Consider the following 20,861-nt stretch of genomic DNA (forward strand, 5'->3'; position numbering starts at 1 on the left):
TAATTTTTGGAAAAAGTGATCCTGATTTCATTGAGGAAGTGCTTATTTCCTTTATTCTATGCAAATATTATGACTGGGTTTTTTTTTAACTGTGGCTCAATGGGTAATGCAGTGTTGGTAATACAGTAAAGTGCCCTGGTATCTGGCACCTATGGGGATAGTTAGATGCCGGATAAGTGAATTTGCCAGTTGCTTGAGATTGTATGTTGCATGAATTCGGATAATAGGAGTTTTACTATATTATGATCTTAAGGAATAGGTGCTATTGTGGGTGATACATTAGTGACTCAGAATAAGTAAACACACACTGTCCGAATTTCACAACCAACAATTAATATGCAGATTATCATATAACCATAGAACCATGTAACCATTTACAGCACGGAAACAGGCCATGTCGGCCCTTCAAGTCCGTACCGGTTCACTTGAACAACTCCACTAGCTCCTCCGCAAACTCCTGAGGAAGTAGAGGCTTTCTTCATGACAATCTAATAATGTTCTTACAGAACTAAAGTCTGAGATTAGTGAGGAATTCGCGAAGAATGAAAAGCTTCATGTGAAAAAATGGGAAATATTCTGGATAAATCCGAGTGTAACCAGGTTTCTGACTTACATGAGGGAACCAGAGAGTCAAGTTTTCAGTAGAAGCATTGCACAAATTAATCTAGATCTGTTGTTGTTTCAAAGCTAGGATTCTGCATAGTTGTTGGTGTCTGAAATTAATTACTCTCAAGGAATGGATCTCAATGATTTGCTCAAAAACTAGAGGTGCAAATTAAGAACAAGGTAGCACAAAAGTTGAAAATAATGATTCCAATTCATGAGGTATTGTGTTGGATGAAAAATTTTATTTAGAATAGACATTTTTAAAGTATCTGTTTACCTGCTATGGTGTTATTCACCTATGAGATGTGCACAACATGTTCTGGAGTGAAACATGAAAGTCTCTAAATGCACAGAAATACTGGAGGAACTCAGCCAGTCTCACAATTTCCATGGGTCTTAAAGATATATTACTGACATTTCGGGCCTGGGTCCTTCTTCAAGGTATAAACAAAAAACAGGAAGGCATTTGGATGGAGAAAGAAAGGGGAAAGAATGGCAGAGGGAGGAATCCAGACCAACAGCCAAAAGCTGTTAATTATGGAGGATAAGAGGAAAGGTGAGAATTGATTTAGGCTCTGTAAAAGGAGACAGAGGGAAGAAAGGGGGGCTAGTGATTTAACAGAAACCAGAGAAGTTGATATTAATATTATTTAATATTCACATAATAGATTGAGTATTTGACAACATGCAAAATCTCTTCAGTGTCTGTAAAAAGCAAAGGGATACTGTAAAAAAAATTTTTTTAGAAATCCGCCTGTAGTTTAGCTTGGTTTTTACTCCTGAATTTTGGCAGTTTTGAATTGTTAGGTGGAAATCCTGCGACAGGATTCTTGCCTCAAGTTAAGTAATATTCTCTGACACAGCTCGGTCAGCCTCCTAAACTGCTGCTTCCTTCATTACTGAAGAAGGGCAGCAATGTGAAAGGTTTAAAACTAAAAATGCAAAGCACTGCTCAGTTAGTGAAATGCTATTACAGCGCCAGCGACCCAGGTTCGAATCCAGTGGATAAGGAGTTCGTACGTTCCCCCCGTATCTGCATGGATTTCCTCTTGGTGATCTGGTTTCTCTCACCCTTTAAAACGTATGGGGTTTGTAGGTTAATTGGGGCATATGGGTGGCACAGGCTCATGGGCCAGAAGGACCTGTAACTGGTATATTTAATCAGTGTACTTTTACAGAAACAAAGTTAATGCTTCAGATCAATGTCCTCTTTTAGCGTCAGGTCATCAACCTGTAATGTTAACATTTTCTCTCCATAGAACAGCCTGACTTGATGCCTGTTTCTAGCATTTTCAGCTTTTATTTCAGGTTTCCAGTGTCTGTAGCTTTTTGTAATTGATCGATTTGTATTCCGGCATTGTGATTTTTTTCTCTCTCTGAAGAGAGAGAGAAATGGCATGTTGCCATTTAATTTAAAAGTGCATTTGTTCCTTTATTTTAAATGATGTATTTTAAGATGTTGACCTTAAAGTTCATGTGTTCCAGTGATAGTTGTCCGAGGGCACATCAATGAAGCAGAATTAATTTTCCCAATTGTTCTCATGACAACTACAAAGGCTTGCAGTCATGTATCATCTTCTCTGTCTCTTTAAGAACAGCCAGAAGTGATTTTCAACCAATGAATTGTACAGCTTTTATGTTTTACTTTTCAATTGGATAGCTCCATATGCTCACTATCAATGTGAGGGTAGGTTTTTTGCACAGAGAGTAGTTGGTACCTAGACTATGTTGCCAGGGTGGTGGTGGAGGGTGGTACAATAAATACATTGAAAAGACTCAGTCATGCACATGAAAGAAAAATAGGGGAATACAGGAGTGAGGTATGGAAGGTCCTTTTTCTTTCCACTCACATCCCACTTTAAGTAATTCCTATGCCATCGGGGCTCTGTGATTAGTAAGGGATTACTTAAGGTGGGATGTGAGTGGGAAAGGAAGGTTGAGAATCACTGCTCTGGACCCAATTGTTACTGAAATATTTTGCTTGAGAAACATTGTCATTGGCCCATTTCCTTTGGAGTTATGAAACGGTGCACAAAACGAGTCAAAGAAGTATGATTAAAACAGTGGTTTTTAAACTTTTTCTTTCCACCACAAACCACCAGAAGCAATCCCTTAATAATTACAGCACACCTATGGCATAGGGAATACTTAAAGTGGTATGTGAGTGGAAAAAAAAGGTTTAGATTGTTGAGTAGGTTTATATCAGTACAGCACAGCACAAGGACAAACCAAGGAAGGACATACGCAGTAAATGATAGGGTACTGACAAGTGCAGTGGAACAAAGGGATCTGGGAACATAGATACATAATTCCCTGAAAGTGGCATCATGCATAGACAGGGTTGTAAAGAAATCTTTTTGACATCATAAATCAAAGTATTGAGAACAGGAGTTTGGATGTTGTGTTCAAGTAGTTTAAGACAATGATATGGTCAAATTTGGAGTATTGTGTGCAGTTCTGGTCGCCTAACTATAGGAAAGATATCAATAAGATTGAAAGAGTGCGGAGAAGATTTACTAGGGTGTTGCCAGATCTTCAGGAGTTGAGTTAAAGGGAAAGATTAAACAGGTTGGGACTTTATTCCTTGGAGCGAAGAAGAATGAGGGGAGATTTGATAGACGTTTTCAAGATTATGAGGTAAAGAGTAAATGTGAGAAGGCACTTTCCAGTTAGATTAGGATAGATATATACATGGCTTTATGGTGAAAGGTTTAGAGGGAACATTATAGGGAATTTCTTCACTCAGGAAATGGTGGGAGAGTGGAATGATGTGGTAAATGCTGGCTCACTCTTAAGTTTTAAGAATAAATTGGACAAATACATGGATGGAGAGGTCTAAAGGGTTATGGAATGTGTGCAGATCAGTGGGGCTAGCAGAATGATGTTTCAGCAAAGACTAGAATGGCCAAATGGCCTGTTTTCTGTGCTGTCATGTTCTATGGTTCTATCATGGACTCAAGGGCCTGTTTTCTGTGCTGAAATGTTCTATGTTCTAATTCAACAGCAATTGATTTTAACTTAAATTTTATTGACCCAACCTTAAAGTTCATTTGCCAAAATAACTTTTGAGGGACTTAAAGTCATGGACCCACTTCATCATGTCCTTGAATTAACCAGCTTCATAATGCCTGATGAAAATCAATGATCTTCAGATAAGTGGATTCAAAGAATTGTGAGAATCTCTAGCTTTTCACAAAGGAACTGTACATCTGCAGCAATATGGGAAACAGAAGCAGTTGTCGAGTACTTGTGCCTGCTGCACCAATCAATAACATCATACTTTAGATTTACAAGGTCTTTCTCCAAATGTTTTTATAATGTTCATTTTGTTCATCAGATTTGTGGAGGTTGAATATATAATCTGAAAAAAAATGACAATGACCCAAGATTTATGTCAATAAAGAGTATTTCTCTGTGTGTGTGTGTGTGTGTGTGTGTGTGTGTACTATATGCATGGACATTCAACGACTTTGAGGGGACTCTCTTTTGCTTCTCTTTCTAAGGGCAACAAGCAATACTAATGCCTTACAGCAGACAGAAGCCAATGTTGTGTTAGAACTATTGAACATTACAGCACAGAAAACAGGTCCTTCAGCCCTTCTAGTCTGTGCGGAACTATTCTACCTACTGCCTCTGATCTGCACCAGTACATAACCCTCCATACCCCTCCCTTCCAGGTGCCTGTCCAAATTTTCTTTAACGTAAAAATTGAGCCCATATTCACCACTTCAGCTGACAGCTTGTTCCACACTCTCACTACTCTGTGTGAAGGTTTACCCTCATGTTCCCCCGAAACTTTTCCCCTTTCACCCTTATTCCAGATCTCACCCATCCTCAGTGGAAAAAGCCAATTTACATTACTCTGTCTATAACCCTCATAATTTTTATACCTCTATCAAATCTTCCTCATTCTTCTACACTCCAGGGAATAAAGTCCTATCCTGTTTAACCTTTCCCTGAAACTCAGTTCCTCTTGTCCTGGCAACATCCAAGTATATCTTCCCTCTTTTAAACTTATTGATATATTTCCTGTATTTCGGGGACCAAGATTGCACAGAATACTTCAGATTGAGCTTCACCAATGTCTGATACAAGTTTACCAAAACATTCCAACTCCTGTACTCAATTCTTTGATTTATGAAGGCCAATGTGCCAAAAACTCTCTCCATTCCTATTCACCTGTGACGCTATTTTCGGCGAACTATCTATCTGTATTCCCAAATCCCTCTGTTTAACAGCACTCCTCAGTGCCCGACCATTTACCATGTATTATCTAACTTGGTTTGTTCTTCCAAAATTTAGCACCTCACACTTGCCTGCATTAAATTCCATCTATTCAAATGCATCACAGTAAAGACACCGAGAAGCCTTTCTATGCATAGTAGTTGCTGAATTTTAGTCAACAGAAATTATTGAACAGGATTGAATTGGACATTGTTGTAACATCCCTCTTTGGGTGTGAGCAATACTGAAAACAATATGGCAGCCATGTTGCAAATGCCACGTGCAGGCCACTGACAGCAACTGTTGGAGGCTTGTGAAGTAACTTCCCTAAAAGTAGTCAGTCTTAGCACTCTTGACACATTTCAGACCAAAAAAATCATGTCAGGAGATGTGTTTTCCATCAAATATTTCATAACTGCAACTCTCAATGTCTCTGAAGGGACTCTCTTTTTCTTCTCTTCCTTTTTTTGAATATTTTATTTTTGATTTTATCAATAAACAATATCAAATTATCATCACAGATAAGTAATTAAATGTGAATCATTAATACATGTTCCAAATATGACCCCTATCCCCCTCCCCCAAACAAAACCCCTAATGAAGAAGAAAAAAGGAAAATAGTAAAAGATAAAGCAAGAGAAGGAAACAGGAGAAAGAAGGAAGAGAGAAGAAAAAAGAGAAAGAAAAAGAAAGAGAAAAAAGAAAAAGAGAAGGAGTGATCTAGACCTGAAATCCAATTCAACAAAGAAGAGGCCCAATTATTTTTATCTAAATTTCAAAAGCAGGAAGAAAAAAATAGAGAGAAGAAAAATAAATAGAATAAGTATCTTATTGATTAAGTATTCAACCCTACATTTTGTGAATAAGGTCCCATACCTGCAAAAACATGTTGTATTTATTCCTTAAGCTGTAAGTAATTTTCTCCAAGGGAACACAGCCATGTGTTTTAGTATTCCAACGGGCTATGTCCAAGAGAGAATCAGACTTTTCCTGGCCACTGACAATGCACCAAAGAAGAGGTACAAGGACTGCCTAAAGAAATCTCTTGGTGCCTGCCACATTGACCACCGCCAGTAGGCTGATATCGCCTCAAACCGTGCATCTTGGCACCTCACAGTTCGGCGGGCAGCAACCTCCTTTGAAGAAGACCGCAGAGCCCACCTCACTGACAAAAGACAAAGGCGGAAAAACCCAACACCCAACCCCAACCAACCAATTTTCCCCTGCAACCGCTGCAACCGTGCCTGCCTCTCCCGCATCGGACTTGTCAGCCACAAACGAGTCTGCAGCTGACGTGGACATTTACCCCTCCATAAATCTTCGTCCGCGAAGCCAAGCCAAAGAAGAATTGATATTTGGACAGCCTCAGTTTAGCTCCTACGTCCGTAATATTTCCTAAAAGAAACAATTCTGGACTTCAAGACAATTATTTGCCAATAATTTGATTTAATAAAACTCAACTTTCCCTGAAAGGGTTTCAATTTGGAACATGACCAGGTGGAATGTAAAAAAGTACCCATTTCTTCCCCGCATCAAAAACATGTATCAGAAAAATTATGATTTATTTTATGTATTTTTTGTGGGGTAAGATATGCAAAAAATTATATTGCACCAGTCTATATCTTACATTAATTGTGTTGGTCATACAGTCATAGCATAAATTCAACCCGGTAAGTGCACTTTCAGTGCACTCTGGTAATGTCATAATTCCTCTCTGAGGAAAGATCTTAATTGAGAGTAACAGAAGATTGCATTGTTATAAATATTGTTTTTTTTTATTGTTCAAATGACATTGATTGCCCTTGTACATAACAAGCTTCTACATTCCTTTATGGAACCATGTATGTAGAATTAAATTATCCATAGTTAGAGAAATTAGTCGATTTTGAAACAAGGGTGTCTTTGGAGTAATTTTTTTCTTGTTCCAATTATATTATTGATTTTATTCCAGGTCCTCAAAATGTGTTTTATTATTGGTGTTTCTTTTCCAGCTGTAATAAAATTAACAGCCCATTTATATATAAAAACTTCTGCCACTCTTTCCCCAATTTTGTGCAATCCAATTTCTACTTATGAAGGCTTCTCTCTTCCATCAAAGAGGTAAGTGACAAATTTCATCTGGGCTGCCCAATAATAATGCTTAAAGTTGGGAGGTTGTAATCCTCCTTTATCATATTTCCAAGTTAATTTTTCCATGGAGATTCTCATGTTCCTCCCTTCCATGTTTTCCTCAGAAAGCATCTTGCTTTGTCTAGATATCAGTCAAGTAAATTGGACAGCTCCCAGTGCAATGTCTTTGAATAAGGAAACCAGATAAGAATCCGTTGATACAAGTAATAAGAATGGTAGAGACATTTCAGAGCTGCTGAGAAGGCACCAACTCCCAGCTGGACGATTCCATGATGTGTGCTGACAGCAACAGGGTGGTCTACATCAAAACAAAATTATCAACACCAAAGCAGATTGAATTTGATGCTTTGTGATAGTAAAAGATTCTCACCCTGATCTTCAATCTATGACGAGTATATTTTTTAAAAATTCATCATTGAGAAACTCAAATACAGATCTAATGATAAAAGATCACAACAGGTCTTAAGAGTACAAGAGACAAAGTAGGGGTTGCTGAGCAACAGGTTCCAAGGCAGGTCCTCCTGCTCTGCACTTCACAACTCCTTCATTCTTTATCTGCCATTTTGTCCACATTCTCGCTCTCTCGCTGCTCTCAGTTTCTCATGATTTACCATTTATCATCATAACCACCCACATTTATTTCTCCATTCACAGAGAAACTCTCCAACTGGATGGCATTAACTTCGACTTCTCCGGTCTCTGCTAGATCACTCCCCATTCTTTCTCTCTCTTCACCATCCCTCTGCCTTCTTTCCTACAGCTCTTCACACCCTTTCCTCTCTATTCACTGAGCCATCCCCCTCTCCCTGCTTTCTGTTGCAACCTTCCTCCAGTAGCCAGCTATTACCTACTACCTGTGAGCTTGTTCTCCACCCCCCACCATTTTATCTGGGCACCTACATTTGAGGAAGGGCTCAGGCCCAAAACATTGCTTATACAGTATATCTTTATCTTTACCATATAACCATATAACCACTTACAGCACAGAACGGGCCAGTTCGGCCCTACTAGTCCATGCCGTAATAAATCCCCACCCTCCTAGTCCCACTGACCAGCACCCGGTCCATACCCCTCCAGTCCTCTCCTATCCATGTAACTATCCAGTCTTTCCTTAAATGTAACCAATGATCCCGCCTCGACCATGTCTGTCGGAAGCTCATTCCACATCCCTACCTCCCTTTGACTATAGAAATTTCCTCTCATGTTCCCCTTATAATTTTCCCCCTTCAATCTTAAACCATGCCATCTAGTTTGAATCTCCCCCACTCTTAATTGAAAAAGCCTATCCACGTTTACTCTGCCTGTCCCTTTTAAAATCTTAAACACAAATGTATAAAGTGTACAAAAGAGTCTGGAAAAACAACCAACTGAAAAACCCCACAAAGATTAGTGTATACAGAGCCGTTGTCATACCCACACTCCTGTTCGGCTCCGAATCATGGGTCCTCTACCGGCATCACCTACGGCTCCTAGAACGCTTCCACCAGCGATGTCTCCGCTCCATCCTCAACATTCATTGGAGCGACTTCATCACCAACATCGAAGTACTCAAGCTGGCAGAGTCCGCAAGCATCGAATCCACACTGCTGAAGACCCAACTGCGCTGGGTGGGTCACGTCTCCAGAATGGAGGACCATCGCCTTCCCAAGATCGTGTTATATGGCGAGCTCTCCACTGGCCACCGAGACAGAGATGCACCAAAGAAGAGGTACAAGGACTGCTTAAAGAAATCTCTTGGTGGCTGCCACATTGACCACCGCCAGTGGGCTGATATCGCCTCCAACCGTGCATATTGGCGCCTCACAGTTCGGCGGGCAGCAACCTCCTTTGAAGAAGACCGCAGAGCCCACCTCACTGACAAAAGACAAAGGAGGAAAAACCCAACACCCAACCCCAACCCACCAATTTTCCCTTGCAACCGCTGCAACTGTGCCTGCCTGTCCCGCATCGGACTTGTCAGCCACAAACGAGCCTGCAGCTGACGTGGACATTACCCCTCCATAAATCTTCGTCCGCGAAGCCAAGCCAAAGAAAGAAAAGAAAGAAAGTGTACTGTTTGACCTGCGGAATTTCTCAGGCATTGTGTTTTTATCACTCACTTTTACCCTGTCAGTCACCCCTCCCTCCACCTCACCTTTTGTTTTTTTCCCTTCCCATGTCTGATGAATGGTTTTTGACCCAAAATGTTAGCTCTGTTTCTCTTCCCGCAGACAGGAGCTGATCTGATGATGGTTTCTGGCTTTACTTCAAAAGCACCAAGTTTACAGGCACAAGGTGAAGGTGGTGGATGAGTTGAGCGCCTCCACTGTTTGCTGCAACAGCAACGATTTCCTGGTGGCTAGCCACTTGAATTCCACTTCCCTTTCTTTCTCACTCTGACATAGGTGTCATGGTTTAATGCAGCCATTCTCAAAGAGGATCCTACACACCCAACCCACCCCACCCCGAATCGGGGGCCACAGCACATTTTAGTAAAAGCCTTGTTTTCTTTTCACCTCACATAAGATTAATTTTTTTAATGTAGTCTGTAGGAGAGAAGTATGGAAGAAACCAAAACTTGACTACATCACAGGGAAGGGGTGACTTTGAGCAGGGTCTTAGGTGGCCATAGGCGAAAAAAAAAATGTTAAGAATGCCTGTTTTAATGAACTGCCACGTTGGGCGTCACACGTAAATTAGAGAAACTGCACTACTCTCTGTCTTGTCAATAAATCAGTGAAAATGTTAGAACGTATCATATGAAGAAATGGTATGAATGGGCACCAAGTTTCTTCAAATTTAACAGAGGAATCAAATGTAGCACTTCTAATTTTCTCTAAATTCAAACAGACCATGGTTTGAGGAAACCATTGAACTACAGTATTCAGAGTGCGAGGGTAGCCCACTCTCCTGCCTCCACCCCATTCCTTCTCTTTCCCCTCGACCATCCTACCTGCCTTTCACCCACACCATACTTCCTCCTTTCCGAATGTATCTTTCTTAGCCCTTTACTCCTTCTCCAATCACCTTTCAGCTCCTTTCTTTACTTCCCCCTCCCACCTGTATTCATCTGCACTCCTCCTCCCCCCCACCCTTTTTAATCAGGCTGCCTGGTTTTTGCCATTCCTAATGAAGGGTTTTCAGCCTGTAACGGCGACTATCTATTGATTTCTACGGATCCTGTTTGATCATCTGAGATTGTCCAGCATTTTTGCACGTTGCATTACAATCGTAGCATTTGCAGACATTCCTGTTGATCTCCTCCAACACTCTGTGAGCTGCTCCAGTTTTCCAGCATGTCAACTTCTTGTTTGGTATGTTTTATGCTGCTGCATGACTTCTCTCTAAATTGGAGGGCACCCCCCTGCTGAAACATCCTATTTTGTCTTTCTATATTGTATACTCCAACCTTCCCAGTTTATATAATTGTTTATATTAGAACAACTCTCCATCTATCTTCTCTGCTCTCTTTATTTGGTGCCTTGACAAAGTTCTTCCCCTTATATTGAAATTGTGCCCAGGAATATTTGGGAGTGCTAAAGGGAAAGTGGTTTAATGTACCATGTGAAAAATTGATTACCAATTCATTTAACCAGCTACTGCACCAGGGTATTCTCGCATTTCCTCGTGGTAGCAGGGTCAAAAGAACTGCATTTATATCTTGAATGACAATATTTGGATGGAGCAGGCTTGCATAATCTTAAAGAAATATTTGAAGTAGACTGTAGCAAGTCCACTGAATCTGACTTTGCTGGAAGCAAATTTCAAAGACAGAATTTCAACAAATGCTACTTCAGTGAGCACTTACTAACTTACGGTATTAATACACCTGATCACCTGAGCACTGGGTAAATTTGTTTTTTAATTTGTTAAATTAAAATTTATTTGGAATCTTCCATAAAATAAATTAAGCTATTAAATGGACGGTCATTGCCATTAAACATTAAATTTTTCTTTGGCTTGGCTTCGCGGACGAAGATTTATGGAGGGGGTAAAACATTAAATAAGACCATAAGAATATGACAAAGGAGCAGAAATAGGCTATTCATTCCATCGAGAGTGTCCCGCTATTCATTCATGAGCTGATCCGTTTTCCCACAATAAGACCATGCCCATCTACAAATGCTGCCTGATCTTCAGTACTTCTCAATACACAAAATTGCAGGAGAAACTCAGCAGGTCACATAGCATCGAGAGGAAGAAAGATAATCAACATTTCAGGCCTGAATCTTTTGACAGGAACTGTATTTGACCCCAGCATTTGCAGATTTTCTTGTGTACCTAGAGTGCATTCTCTTTTTAGTTCAGATTTTCAACATCTTCAGATTTTTTGTTTCACAATCTCAAGATATTTTTTGTTCCTGATAAGTTTAATAGTTCTTCATCCAATAGTAATGGTGCCATGCAGGTTAATTGATCCAGTAGATTTCCAAAGGGTAATCTAGTTCAGCCACTCTCAGCTTTTTATTTGGCTTTGGCCTCAAGACTCTGCTCAGCAGTCAGATTTAGTTAGTTGTCTGTACTTCTGTCCGACCGACTCCATAAAAAATACTTTTAAAATATTTTCAAATTTCAATCCATGGCACCCCTTAAATGTGCTTTGGCCCCATTGAGAATTGCTGGTCTAGTTAGTTCCTGTATTTAATTTTTAAAATTTAACAATACAACATAGTACATAGAGGCCAACACCAACCATTGAAACCCATGCCATTTAACTCACCTACCAACCCTGTAGGTTTTTTGAAGGTGGGAGGAAACCATATGCCAAGGGTTGGAAGGTTAATTTACCACTGTTAATTGTTCCCAGTGTTTCGATGAATGGTAGAAAGTGGGGTGTTGATCATAATGTTACAGTGCCAGTGACCCAGGATCCAGCTCTGACTGTAAGGAGTTTGTATGTTTCCCCCACATCTGTTTTCCCTGGATCTTCTGTTTTCCTCCCACCCTCTCCAAAACGCATGTGATTGTAGGTTAATTTGCGTGAAAATTGTGTGTAGGCTTAAATGGTCGAAATTGGCTTCTACCGTGCTGTAAATAAAATAATTAGAAATAGAATAGGATTCAGGTGAATGGGTGTTTGATGGTCAGCGACCACATGGTTGCCCAAAAGTCTGTTTTGTGTCACTCGATTGTCCAACACTAATTTCCCCTTTAACCAAGATATTTCACAGAGCATCAAGTGTGAATAACATTTGTCAAACATATTGGCTGAAACAAATGAAGACAGATTTCCTGCCATGAAGGAAATTCTAATTACATCTATTCAGATCCTTCTATATCCTTCTGTATCTATATTTACAGTCCTGATTGATTTACGACGTCAAATGATCTCTGGTCCCACACAATGTCTCCAACCACACAATGCCTCTTTGATCTTCTCTCATATCTTCCTACTCTTACCACCAAACAATTAACTTTTCCGTTGATCTCAATATCATAGAACTAATGAAACCGGTACGAATTTGTCAGATATATTACATAATATGAACCATGGTGAAAAGGGAGGCAATTCGTTTTCTATATTGATGACTCAACCATTTTATTAGAAAGAATGATGGGGATGGGTTTCTAGAAACCAGATAATTTGTGGACGTTGGATTTACTTGTCATTAGATTCATTGACTAAATCTGTGTGGATAATATAAATCCCAATGATGCCTCTACTTCCTCTGGAGTATGAGGTGGTTTGGTATGACATTGGATACCCTGGCAAATTTTGACAGATGTGTGGTGGAAAGTGTGCTGACCAGCTGCATGATGATCTAACATGGGGACACCAATACCCCTCAGCAAAAAGACCTGCAAGAGGAAGTGGACGCAGCCCAGGATATCATGGGTAAAACTCTCCCCACCATTGAAAACATCTACAGGAAACATTGCCATCAGAGAGCAGCAGCAATCATCAAGGGACCACATCATCCAGAACATGAAAAAACGAACAGAATGGTTACATGAAATCTAATTCAGAATCTAAAAGGATTTCATCAAGAGCAGGGGGAGACAATAGCTAAAGAAACTAGCAGCGATATATAGAATTTATTTTCAATTTTTTTCAATTTAGAGACACAGGACAGTACAGGCCCTTCCGGCCCATGAGCTTGTGGTGCCCAAATACAACCATGTGACCAATTAACCTACTAACTTCATACATTTTAGGAATGTAGGAAGAAACTTGAGCACTCAGTGGAACCCCACTCAGGCACGAGGAGGACTTCAAGTCCTGACTGACAGCGTTAAATTCAACTCAACCATAAGAGGATCAGGATATAGACAAGAGGGCTGTGGTCAAGAAGGGCCTGACTTGGGAGGCTATGTGCTCAGCCTGCCACTGTTCATGCTGCTCATGAATGCACTGCCAGATTTTGTTCTAACAGAGTAATCAAATTTGCAGTTGATACATTAGTTGGGCTTCATTGGCAACAATGAGTCACATTACAGAGAGGAGGTTGAGGACCTCATAGAAAGGTGCAAAACAATAACCTGAGTTTCAACATGGACAAGGCTAACCACTACACGTACCACTACACGTACCATGCTGCCCCGATGAAGACTAAAGACATGAGCCCATAAATTCAATTACATAACATTGCTTATTGCTAGGAAGTGTACTCTTCCCAAGGAGAGATGTTAAACAGACCATTTCCAGGCTGTTTTATTTCATTCCAGAAGTAGAATGAGGAAGTGCACAAGAGGGAGATAGATCAGCTAATTGAATGCAGTCACAACAACAACCTTACACTCAACCTTAGCAAAACCAAGGATATGATTGTGGACTTCAGGAAAAAAAAATCAGGAGAACACGAACAAATCCTCATCGAGGAGTCAGCAATGGAGAGCATCAAGAACTTTAAACTTTTGGTAGTCAATGTCTCTGAGCATTGGTCTGGAGCCTCCATATTGATACAATCATGAAGAAGGCTCACCAGTGTTACGAGCCTAGAGGACCCCAAAACCAAGCAGCAATAGATATTCAACAAGACAAATGGTTACTTAAACAAAAGTTGTTTTTAATTATCTTTAAACATGAAAACAGAATCACACTTTAACATCACTATTGACTTAACTAACCTAACTTAACCCCCTTCTAATTCTAAGAACACCTGTATATAATATGTGTGTAAGTTCAGAAAAGTTATTTGGTTCACAGTCCAATCTCACTTCTCATTCCTCCAAGTTCACTGGTTGCAGGCAATTCTTAGACTGTGCACAGAATTGAACATTTATAAAATTCACCAGGCTTTGTTGCTTGAAAGGTAAATGGTTACGTCTCAGGAAGGTTCTTGTCGGTTTTCAGAGAGAGATTCGTTGTCCACTGACACCCACAACTAATTCCTTTTTTAATCAGTCACTTCAGTGTCTTGCTGAAGAAACTTTCCCCCTCAGGTTTCTCCAGATGATAATCTCTTTCTTTCAGGTCACCACAGAGTTCCTTCTTGTTTCTCTTATTTCAAGTGAAACATTAGACAGCCAGTCCTCTCCTCTTCCATGAACCACAAGGGCTTGACCAGGCTGAGCCAAGCACTCACAACCCGTCTTCCAAATGTTCTAGTCCCAGTTCTAGTCCCAGTTTCTGCTGCTAACTGTAACACTGTAGAACTGATCTCTGTCTCTCTCTCACTCTCTCTCTCCCTGAGAGAGAAAGCCCATTTGACTCTCTCTGCTTGCAAAACTACATGACCCTCTTAGAACAGCAAGTTCCCCTCCAGATAGAATGTGGCTCCGACAAGTTCTTTCACCTGTTGCCTTTTTGTAAACAACAATCCATTAGTGTTTTGTAAACAACAATCCATTAGTGAAGTTTCTTGGGCACTCTCCAAAGCTTCTGCAATGGTTCTGGGGTTGATATGTCTGTCATGAGCAGAACTCCAGTATTTTAAATAAGATCTGTTTTAAAGTGTTTGTATGTGACCTACACTAAAAACCCTGCCCCAATTTATCTCCCAAAAACATATCTATATTCTGTAACACCAGTGGCTATACTTTGTGAGGAGTTTGAAGAGATTTGGTATGTCATTGAAGACTCTCGGAAACCTCTACTGGTATACCATGGAGAGAGAACATACTGGTTGGTTGCATTACTGTATAGAATGGATGTGCCAATGCTTAAGACAAGAAAAAAATCCAGAGGCCTGCGATATTACGGGCACCAGTCTTCATTCAATCGAGGACATCCACAAGAAGTGTCTAAAAAAAGCAGCCTCTATCCACATGTCCTCTTCACTCTGCTACCATCGGGGAAAAGCTGCAGAAGCCTGAGCACTCAGCGGCACAAGGACAGCTTCCTCACCTCTGCCATCAGATTCCTGAATAATTAATGAACAAAGACACTGCCTCACTTTGATGTTTTCTTTTTTTTGCACTATTTTTATTTATTTTGTAAGATGCTTTTATATAAATGTTTGTAACAACTAACTTTTTGATATATTCACGACAATAAATTCTGATCCTGATTCTGAATCAGACATCTCATGACATGAATCACATTAGCGGGGCACTCTACCCCTCCCAACCAGCTCTATTCTTCCAGTCGCTTCCACAAGCTAAATACTATTGTTATGTCACAGACTAGCAGCCATAGAAATTGGCCAGGACAGTGTGATTTTTAAAATAATATTTTTGTTTATATTACTAATAATATATCACCTTCTTGACCTATCTAAACAAAACCCCCAACTATGTGTGAATAGACTTATATGTGTTTGTGTGTGTGTGTGATACCCAAAACCATTACAGCGAAGGCACAATTCTGGAAAGTCATTCCAAAGTCAGCCTTAGACATCCAGTGTGGACACGAAGACTCTTAAACTGATGCAAAGAAGTAATCACGAAGGAGGTGGGAGGGACTGAGTGACCAGACTGCTAAAAACTCAAGAATCCTTGTCGAGTTGTTTGCAGAGCAAATGTCCTTTCAGACAAGTGGTGGTCACAACTCCCCTTTTCCTTTCATAGGAGAACGGAAATGTGTGACTTCCACAAAGCTTCTAAACCCCTGGCAAAGGTCAATAAAAAAGACCTTTCCTTTGGTCTCAGTGTGCTTCGATAATTCTTCTGACAGGGAGATTCAAACAAATTGTCCATCACCACTCAGAGCCACTCCAGTAGTGTTCCTTCAGATGACTGCTGCTCACTCCAGGCTGTTCCTTTTAACATGGCTCCTGATCACAAAGTGTGCTGTTCCTTTAATGTTTTTCACTCACATGACTCTCTCCACTTGTGTCCCTGGAAAAGCAACTCATTTCCTCTGTTTTCAAAAGTAGTTAAGTTGGTCCATGCTGTACAAGTTTGTTGCCACCCCAGTCTCTCCAAAGCTGTGCATGTTTGCAGCTTGATTTGTTAACCCTTAAAGTGATAGCCATACTAAAATGAAATGGGAACTCGTTATACCAATCAATTCCAACTCAAGTTCATTATCATCTGACTGTGCATATACAACTCTGTGAAGTAGTGACTACGGTGCACACACATACATGCACAATATACATACAGTACATTGTAATCACATATATACCTAAACTATAATTTAAAATAAATATCTCAATACTTTTGGATGATTTATGCAATTAGAGGATACTGTTCATCAATCTCATACATAGCCTGTGGGAAGAAACAATTTCCCGGCATGACAATCCTGATTTTGATGTTACTGTACCACCTCCTTGATGGTAGTGAGTCAAACATACTGTGTGCTGAATGGAAAGAGTCCTCAATAATTCTTTGAGACCTATTTAAATATCATCAATAGAGGAAAGAAGACCCCAGTGATCTTTTGGCCATTTTGATGATCCTCCATATTGACTTCCAATCCGATGCTTTACAGACATTGTCCCACACAAGATACTCTCAATTGTGCTCCAGTAAAATATTGTTAAGATGGAGGCCAGTAAACTTGTCCACTTCAAACACCTTATGCGCCTTCCTGACTAATGAAGGTGTTTTTGGTCCAGGATAGGCCGTATTTCAAAGCGCGCCAAGGAACTTTGTGCTCTCCACTCTCTCCATTGATGTGCCGTGGAGAATGATAAACCTTCTTCCTCCTAAAGTCCAGAAATATCCCCTTCAATTTGTTCATGTTGAGATTCAGGTTGTTGTTCTCGTACCATTTTATGAGCATCTCAACCTTCTCATCGTCAGCTGACTCATCATTGTGGCCGATCAGGCCAACTACCATTATATCACCTGCAAACTGGTTGACTCTGTTAGAACTGAATCTGGTGGTGCAGTCATGAGTCAGCAGCGTGAACAGTCGTTGACTCCCAGCCATCCCCTTATTGACCACAGCCTTCTCCTCCACATCCTGCTCCTCTTATGTCTGAGTTGATCCCTAGTTGTCACTCTAGATCTTTGAGTACTGCCACTTTCCTTCTGACACTTTGAATCAGCTTTTAAGATGAATGTAAATGCCTGTCCTAATACCAAGGAGTGAATAGGCATCATGCCCATGACCAACTGAAGAGCCCCACAGCAATCAAATAGCATACCAATAGTGGAAGCTACAATTTCAAGGCCAGCGTATTTTTAAAACCAAGGAAAATTTATCCAGGACTGGCTACTGGACAAACAGTCTGGCACACACAGGATAGATGGGGTGGAGAATGTTGGGGCTTGATGTTGATCCAGAGTATGCTGCCATTTTAAGCTCTGATGCTGTTCCTACCTACATTCAAGGACATTGTTGCAAACGTAATGGTAAGAGCACCTTCCACAGTAGGTCAATCTCTGGTAACTTTCAAATGCACATGAATAGAATAAATCTCACTAAGTTGGACGATGGCAAAGAGACTGGAGACCTAAGATGGTGTGGAACCTGAAGAGGGATAATTCTCAGAAATAATAGTCACATGAAATGGCACTACTGATTCTGTACAAACCTTTTTCAGAACTGTGGGGAAAATAAAGCCTTTAAGGTACATCAATTATTTTTTTTTAATTAACATAGTAACCCATGTCTACAATTGTGATTTTTCTGTCATTTGAATACAGGTAAGGATGCATCAATTAAATCATAAATGATCAATGGAAGACTTTATGTAAAATTGTCATCATAACATATGACACACTTCCTGTTGCCTGACGTGCTGAATTACAAGGGGCCCTGGTTTGCATATGATTTGCATGGGGTGAGGGGTGAGGGGTGAGGGGTGAGGGGTGGGAGGTGTGGAAGGCATACTCTTTCTTTTTTTGTTGGATCTTGACTTGGTGCAATAACTGCATTCTAAGCAATACATCTGCACAATTCCTCCATTATCTTTTTGTACTGTTAACCCTTTGAGGGCAGACGTTTTCAGTAAGTGTCAGAGACTCGGTGTACTTTCCATTAAAAACACAATGCTGGAGAAACTCAGCAGGTCAGACAGTGTACTTTATACGATAAAGATAAAGATACATAACTAACGTTTCAGGCTTGAGCCCTTCATCAGGGTATGAACAAAATGTGGGCAGACCTGAACAAGCTGGTAGGGGAAGTGACAGGGGAAGGAGCACAGGCCGGTGGATGAGGGAAGGAAGACACTCCAGGAGATAGGGAGAGGGAAGGGGGTGGAGACCTGGATGAAAGAAGACAGAGGCATGGAGAAGAGATTATCTATTACCTCCTGCCTGTGGGACTGTGCTCCTCCATCCCCACACCCCCCCACCATTTTATTCGGGTGACTGCTTACATTTGTCCACACCTTGATGAAGGCCTCAAGCCTGAAACATTAGTTATGTATCTTTATCTTTGTTGTATAAAGTACGCCATTTGACCTGCTGAGTTTCTACAGCATTGTGTTTTTACTTCAACTACGGTGTCTAGCTAGATGCTAAGAACAGATATTGGAATGTGAAACTAGATGAGGAATCAACACTACTAACAACATTCACTGCTCTATTTGGTCATTACAAGCTCTTGCGACTACCTTTTGGCCTAACAGAAGATTGATGATGCAAAGGTGTTGTCAGCTTAGCAGATGACATCCAGGTTTTTGGCAGAGATAGAAAAACTCACGATCTTCATCTGCACGATGCCATGGAGAGAAAAATATAAGCTGGAATTAAAGTTAATGCAGACAAATATATTATAAAAGAGAAAGAATGCCAATTCTTCGGAATAGTGTCCACTACTGATGGGGTAAAGCCAAGACCAGAGAATGTTAAAGTTATTGCCGAGATGGAGCACCCAAAGGACGAAAAGGAATTCAGAAGTTTCCTTGGGTTGGTCCTCTACATGAGTTCCTTTATACCACATATGTCAGACTACACAGCAAACATCAGTGAGTTACTGAAGGAAGATGTGGAATTTCAATGGTCACCATCACATCAGTGACATAACACACAGTACAGGCCCTTTGGCCCTCAATGTTGTGACAACCCATATATTCCTTCAAAAAACTATTAAACCCTCCCTACACTGTAATCCTCTATTTTTCTTCCATCCATGTGCCTGTTTCAGAGTCCCTTAAATGTCCATAATGTTTCAGCCTCCATCACCATCCCTGACAAGGAATTCCAGACACCCTTAACTCTGTTTAAAAAACTTACCCCGATGTCTCCCCTAAACTTCCCTCCCTTCACTTTGTACACATGTCCCTCTGGTGTTTGCTATTCTTTCCTCTGATTAAAAAGCACTGGCTGTCCACCCTATCTGTGCCCATCACAATCCCACAGACCTCTAACAGGCCTCCTCTCATCTCTCTACGCTCCAAAAAGTCCAGCTCAAATGGAACAAACATCACTTTTTTCTCAACTACCACCTGTGGATACAGAGAGCTGCTGCCACATGCTTAACATTCATCCCTCGAAAGCCTTAAATCATTTCCATTCTTGGTGGTTGTTTTCTTAAATCCACAATGAAAGACAACATTATTTGTTGAACAAAATTATGATTTTTTTCTGGTCTGCTGATTTATATTGTTTCCTTTCTCAAAAATAATGCAAAAACTGGTGGCCCAAGGTCGCCAGTTTCTTCCACTGGAAGCTGGGTCCCAAGTCATTAGTACAGTATGGTGTACCAACAGAATGGTTCCAATAGCCGCTGATGCCCTGTTCACCCAGGCACTAAACACGAAGTATTATTATCAGTTTGTCAGTGCCTTCAAACTTCAAAAACAATTGAAATTACCCGGGACATGTTATAAAGTATAAACACTGAAAATTCAAAGGAATTTAAAACAATGTAAACTTGTTTAAAGCTAGCTGAAACCTTCAACTCCACTGCACTGTTTGCCCCATTTGCTTTGGTGATTTGACAGCAAGGAAATCTGTCACATTTCCCACTACTCCAGAGTTTGGTCAATGTGATAGTGACCCGTTATGGCATTGGTAGACTTGAGGCAGCAACTCACGCAGATGGACAAGATGTCAAAGCTCCTGATAGACCTGGCTGGGTTTTCCATTTCCTGCAAGAATCCAAACCAGGCTGTGATGCAACCAGTCAGTATATATTCCACATCACCATATAACCATATGACAATTACAGTACGGAAACAGGCCATCTTGGCCCTTCTAGTCCGTACTGATTTAAGTGATCTCCTCTAGTCCCATTTAAATGCAATTTGCCCATAGTCCTCCAATTCCCTCACATCCATGCACCTATCCAATTTCTCCTAAATGACAAAATTGACCTTGCTTCAACCACCTCTTCCGGAAGGTCATTCCACTCAGCCACCGCTCTCTGAATGAAGAAGTTCCCTCTCATGTTCCTTCTCAGCTTCTTCCCCTAACTCATGACCTCTCATTTCAATCTCTCCTACCCTCAAGGGGAAGAACCTATTCACATCTACTCTATCTAACCCCCTCATAATTTTTATATACCTCTATCAAATCCCCCCTCAACCTTCTACTCTCCAATGAATAAAGACCCAGTCTACTTAATCTTTCTTTGTATTCTAGATACTGCAATCCAGGCAACATTTTAGTAAATCTTATTTGCACCATCTCTACCTTAT

General features: G+C 40.6%; 1 protein-coding gene and 1 long non-coding RNA gene across 4 annotated transcripts in view; one reads left to right on the top strand and one right to left on the bottom strand.

Annotated features, from left to right (window-relative positions):
- plcg2 (phospholipase C, gamma 2) overlaps nt 1-20,861 on the bottom strand; it is a 141,440-nt gene that overhangs the window by 93,310 nt on the left and 27,269 nt on the right. The window lies entirely within an intron of this gene.
- Nucleotides 1-20,861, top strand: part of LOC138745107 (uncharacterized) — a 63,472-nt gene that overhangs the window by 34,315 nt on the left and 8,296 nt on the right. The window lies entirely within an intron of this gene.

The sequence above is a fragment of the Narcine bancroftii genome, chromosome 10 (assembly GCF_036971445.1).
Source record: "Narcine bancroftii isolate sNarBan1 chromosome 10, sNarBan1.hap1, whole genome shotgun sequence".
In the NCBI taxonomy this organism is placed as follows: domain Eukaryota; kingdom Metazoa; phylum Chordata; class Chondrichthyes; order Torpediniformes; family Narcinidae; genus Narcine; species Narcine bancroftii.